A 6,000-nucleotide genomic window follows, 5' to 3' on the forward strand; every position below is an offset into this window, starting at 1 on the left:
AATGGATTCCTCAGCAATAAGGAGAATCCTTCATTTGATGTTTACTGACTTGGCTACCTTTTGATTCACATCAGGCTTTCTAACTTTTACTCATTCTTGCTAGAATGCACTTATTTCATTAGTTCTTATTACAGTTATGGTTGAGATGGCATTCATTCTATGCTTTTATTTTTAAGTGGTTTATGCTGTAACTAAGATATGAAAAATGTCAGTCCCCAAAATGCTTGTTCTCAACCCAGAAGTGAATTTTATTTGAAAGACTGAAAATCTGCTTGCTCTCTTAAAGTTTATACATATTCAGATAAATGCAAGTGCATTTCTAACGCATTACTTACTAAAAACTCTTCTTAAAGATTCCTTTTTAAAAAACAGGAAAATTAAATATGCTAACACCCCATTAGAGTTAAAATGGCAAAACCATTCAAAGTTTAGAAGCTCTGGAAACCATCTTCCAGCCACTTTGCATATATGCATTAAGCTTCACACTACACATGGGAATATTTATACAACACCATAAGTTTACATGACAAACACTTTACAAATCAAAACCATAATTCCTACTCCAAAGATTTTATAATCTAACTCAGACAAAAGGCACAAGGCAACAGTGCAAGTGCAGGTGCAGGACAGTGTGAAGCCACCACTGGTGAGGAAGGCTTCAGGTAAGGAGGAATGGGTTTCACATAAAGAACCAAGGGCAGGAAGTGTCTCATTTTTAGATTGCAAGACATTCATGGCAGGGACTGCTGCTTCCTATACATTTGTACAGTGCCTAGCACAGTGTGAACACAGCTGGAAACAGATGCATAAGACAATGAAAGGATGTGAAGGAAGACAAAAGGCACTTGGACAAGTAGTGATTTTTTCAAAGGCATGCATGCACCTGCTGTATTGAGAGTAGGAGGTGGCTCAAAAGGAGGCATGAAGCTCAGAGTGGGAGCAGGAGGCAGAGAGAGCAATAAAATGAGAAAGGAAGGAGCTAGAAAGGAGAGTGGGAGGAATAAGAGCAAAATGTGAGCAGGGAGGAGTATTTGATCTGGTAAAAGCACAAGAAGCTAAATAAGAAATGGAAAATATTACATATGTGCAAGGGGGCCTGAGTAATAGTTGCTGTGGAAACCATAACTTTGAATTCTGTTGCTAAAAAGCTAGTTCTATCGATCTAGTTATTTATACCATGCTCATCGCTGTCGCAGGAACACCTAGTTCTTGAATAATTGACATTGTGTGGTGTAGCTTATCAATTAGCGAATACTGCAATGAATAGCTGTTAAATCCAGTATCAAACAGTTCTTTTTAACTTCCGAAAGTAGTGATCTCTTGAACCAGATATCATGTAGGGTAATGGGGGATTATTTGCATTCACGGTTACTGAATGGTTATGCTGTATAGCCACAACAAATGATTCTGAACACATCAGAAAAAGTGTACAGTAAGTTGTTCATGTCTCCCTCTTCCAAAAACAGACCCTAGAGCTGGGTCATTCAATAGATTAAGCAGGATTTACAGAAATCCATTCTAACAGATTAATCAGTGAATCCTAAAAGACTTCTTAAGGAGGCAGTTTGTCAGCTTATTTATTTTAACCCAAAACATCGTCGGCATTGTTTTGAAAAAAAACGAGGAGTCCGGTGGCACCTTAAAGATTAACAGATTTATTTGGGCATAAGCTTTCATGGGTAAAACCCCCACTTTTTCAGATGCATGGAGATCTGAAGAAGTGTTTTTTTTTACCCACAAAAGCTTATGCCCAAATAAATCTGTTAGTCTTTAAGGTGCCACCGGACTCCCCGTTTTTGTGGATACAGACTAACACAGCTACCCCTCTGATAATTGTTTGAGTACACACACAGCCAAATTCTGAAGCCCCTAGTCATTACTCAGGTCATATTTTCATTAAAGCTAAGGTGAGTTTTACCTGTGTAATGGCCGAGTAAGGACACCAGAATATGGCTATTAATGACACACAAAGACATCACTCAAGATCACTAAAGGCCACAAGAGTAAATTATCCTGTTGGAGAAGGCATTATACCCCATGACCATAAATGCCTAATTCGACAGAATTCCCTACCCTAACTTGTCCCTCAACTCTCCTTGAGCTATACTGCCCACAAAAATTCCCTACAGCCTTAATAAGACTAGAGTAGCCCTTGTGTGAGCATCCTCATACCAGAGAGACAAGTCCTGTATATGAAATTCCTCCTCTTCTATACACAACTGGTGGGAAGTTACAGAGAAGGTACCCAAAAAGTGCTGATGTAGTGGCCTTGCTCCTAGCAAAGTAGAACGTCATTCTCGAAACACACACATTGAGTCAGTCCAATTATTATTATTTAGTAGTTGCCAAGGTCCCCACCAAGATGAGGTCCCCATTATACTAGGCACAGTACAAACACATAGCAAGAGACAATCCCTGCAGGACAGACTTTACAATCTAAGTAGAAAAAAACTATCCACTAGATTACACTGCCTCCTAATGAGCCCAACTGTCATACGTAGTATGATAAGAAAAGCAATCTGGTTGAATAAACTGACTCCACCAGGGAGAGGGCAGACTAGGGTTTTACATGGACACTAGCAAGGAGCAAATACTCAGAACAGGGACTCCTCCTGCTATTTACCCAGAAAGCAGCTTTCTGCTGGATAGGGCCCATATAGTTAAAATGAAACTAAGCCTCATTTGCCCTTGTTCAATAAATTATATCATGCTGTTGAAGTGCCATTGAAATTGGCAGCAGCTTTTCCATAATACAGGAAGAAAAGTAGGTGCTCTTATCACAAATTAGGCACCAGAAGTAATCACTCAACAGATCTGAGTTTTTCCTAATTATTTTAATTTACAGTATTTAGTATTATGGATGTAAAGAACTGCTTGACAACTATTAAATATGCATTTTCCAGTTTGGCTGGTGAAGATGAAAACTACTACAGAACTAGAAATATTAGTGGGAAGGGGCTTCTAAAATAAAGAAAAGTCAACTCTTCTCTAAAAGTTTTCATTCCTGAATTCTTTGTGACCTTATGCAAAACACTGCACTTCAGTTGCTCAGAGAAATTAAGGACCCTCTTGTGCAATCTCAAGATTATACTTATGCGAGTAGTTCCATTTAAGGCTGAGATTATGTGCATAAGTAAGTGCTCACTAATTTAATGGTTGCACAAGCAGACCCTAAAAGTAGTAATTTAAGTCATTTTCACTTATTTAGATCCTGATCCGGCAAAGACTTGCTTAGGTTTATACACAGTGAATAGTCCCACTGACTTTAATGGAGTACTCACCATGTTAACATTTAAGCACATTCTTAAATGTTTGCAGCATCAGGGCCATGATATATGTAATGTTGAGATATAGTAAATTTAGGTTTTTGTAAATATATATATGGAATAACTATCCTAGAGTAGAGCAAAACAAGTGAAGTTCAACTTATTTTTAGAACCTTGACTTTCCTAGATTTTAGTTTCTCTGATGCATATATTTTCTACATTCAGAGGTCTACTCCACCCCTGCCCTCCATCATGCATGTGCATAATTCCATTTTACCACTAACACATCCCTTGAAGGAGTAATCCATTTACAGTCTTCCAAGTTATACATTAGAAACTAGATATGCAAATATATTCAGATGCAGCAGCACACATTCTCTGTTCAATATCTACTAAACAACTTGGTGTCAAAGTATACACTTTAACTGCATTGTTTTAGCATTTCCATGTAGTAATCAAACAACGTACAGAATACTGAAGTTATTATTTTTACAATGCTTAACTTATCTGCCAAAGGTAAAGAAAGAAGGGGATTTAGACTGTATTCACTGACATATGACAAGTAAAATCAAAATGAAACCCACACAGCAAATATCATGTTCTTCACATTATTTATATACAGGTCTCAAAGTAGTGCTATTCTACCTGACTGCATAGCTAGACAGACAATTTTTTTAAAGGCAGCTTATGGCAAGATGGTCACAAGTTTGACAGCTTTTTTAAGCAGTCATTTTGAAAGTTGGAATCCTGAAACTTGTAAGGGCAGACTCTGGTACCATGATCCAGTGCAGACCCTGAAACAAGATGCATTATTCTCAGTGGTCCAAAATCTTTAAAAACAAGCTCACTGAAATACATATTTGCATACTCTGCATCATCCGCTCTCAAAAGGGAGCTTAAGAAATTGACAACTAGTAAACAATCTCTTACCAGCTTGTCAACCACTTTGAGGACCAGTTAAGGCGATCTCAGTATGAACGCTATTCACTGATTATGCCCACAGCTGAAGACTGTAAACAAAAGCAGGCCCCGGCGAGCAGGACAGGAGGACGGCGCCGGCAGCTTGCAGTAGCATAATGAATAAGTGGCATAGTGATTCGAGTGGTAAAGTCCTCCATAGGCATCCTAATGTACAATGCCCGCGGCGCGTACACCCCGCAGAACCACACACATAAAGGACGTATCCCGCCACACCAAATAACCACGAACAAATGTTGGCTTTGATCTTTGACAAATTCAGATGTAAATGAGGGGAAGGGATTATGGGGTGGAGGGGGTTAAACAATTTTCCCTTCTGCGCTGCTCACTCAGCTCCATCTGTGCCAATACCCCTCTGCGAACAAGGAATCCTCCGATCCCATTGTCATTGTGGCAAATATTTACCTACCAGCTCCAGTCCGCATCGCGCTTTTGCACGACAACCCCGAGGTTACGGGCAAGCCACTCGCTCCGCAGTCCGCACCCCCACCCCTAACCCCGGGCTGGCGTCGCCGTAAGCAGCTCCGGGCTCAGCGATACACTGGAGCCGAGAACTCCCCCCTCCAGCGCCACTATAGAGCGAGCTCCCCTCCCGCTAGGGAGAGCAGGAGAAAACAGCCTCCCCTGCTGCATCTGACCCAGGCGTCCTCCAGCCACAGCTGCTCTGTCTGGCTCCAGCCTCCTCACTCACCGCCGGGCCCCTTTCCCCCCGAAGCCCTACCGCAGCCGCCGAGCCCAGCCCGGGGAAACACACAATGCCAAGCACGGTGTCACCCCGCTCTCGCCAGCGCTAGGACCCGGAGAGCGGTGGCTGGGGCGGGCAGCAGGGCATGACAATACGGGCAGCTTCCCCAGTGCATCCCCTGCTCGTGCGGCTCGCCCAGGTGCCCGGCTCCGGCCCCCCGACCTACCTGCCATGGCTCGGTCCTGCCGCCGGCCTGGCCATAAGCCAGCCGCGGGGGGAAGGGGGCGCTGGAGAAGGACGCACACGGTGAGAAGGAGCCTGAGCAGCTGCTGCTACCACCACCGCCGCTCACACCGCGTCCCTACCAATAGCAGCTGCTGCCATATTGTTACGGCAGGCGCTGCGAAGGGCGGGGCCAGCTGGCTCCTTGGATACCGAACGCCATTGGCTGCCCCGCCGCTCAGTCTGACCCAGGCGGGCCAATGAGGGGAGCTGGCGGCGAACAGCGGGGCGTTCGGAGTTGGAATGTTGGGTTGGGTGACAATAGCGCACGCGGCGCTCAGGTGGGGAGGAGGGGCGGGACCCCTGGGAAGGGGGCCTGTCCCACGGGGCAGGGGGTTCCCCCGCCGACCACGTGCCTTGCGACGTTCCGAACGCTGGGGGAACCTGTCCCAAAAGCGGACCCCCGACCAGCGGGTCTGCGGAGCTGCCTATCAATCTCACGTGCCCCCTAGCCAGTCAAAGCCAAGGGAGGGGTGAGATGAAGTTAGCGCGCGCGGCGCGGGGACCCTGCGGGATTGGCTGCCTGCGGGGAGCTCTGCCCCGCCTTCTCGGCCCGAGGTGGGGGCAGTAAACAGTCCCAGCCTGTAACACGTGGGCAGCTGCGGGAGCGCCGCCTGCAGGGGGCAGGGTGCGCGCGCTTCGCCCTTGGGACAGGCGCCCCGGGGCCCCAGCGCTGTACAGAGCTCACGCGCTGGGACCCTGCCAGCGAGACCGACTCAGAGCCCAGCCATTGGTATCACCGGGCTCTGGGCTGGCAGTGCTCAGGAGCCAGCCTTTAGTGTACAGGGC

General features: G+C 45.6%; 1 protein-coding gene across 2 annotated transcripts in view; it reads right to left on the reverse strand.

Annotated features, from left to right (window-relative positions):
* TIAM1 (TIAM Rac1 associated GEF 1) overlaps positions 1-5,289 on the reverse strand; it is a 267,806-nt gene extending 262,517 nt beyond the window's left edge. For both annotated transcript variants that reach the window (XM_054047952.1, XM_054047922.1), the window contains exon 1: positions 5,156-5,289. The gene's annotated coding sequence lies outside the window, so the exon portion shown is untranslated. The remainder of the gene's footprint in view (positions 1-5,155) is intronic.
* Between the last annotated feature and the right edge of the window lie 711 nt (positions 5,290-6,000).

Source organism: Malaclemys terrapin, chromosome 1 (assembly GCF_027887155.1).
Source record: "Malaclemys terrapin pileata isolate rMalTer1 chromosome 1, rMalTer1.hap1, whole genome shotgun sequence".
Taxonomy (NCBI): domain Eukaryota; kingdom Metazoa; phylum Chordata; order Testudines; family Emydidae; genus Malaclemys; species Malaclemys terrapin.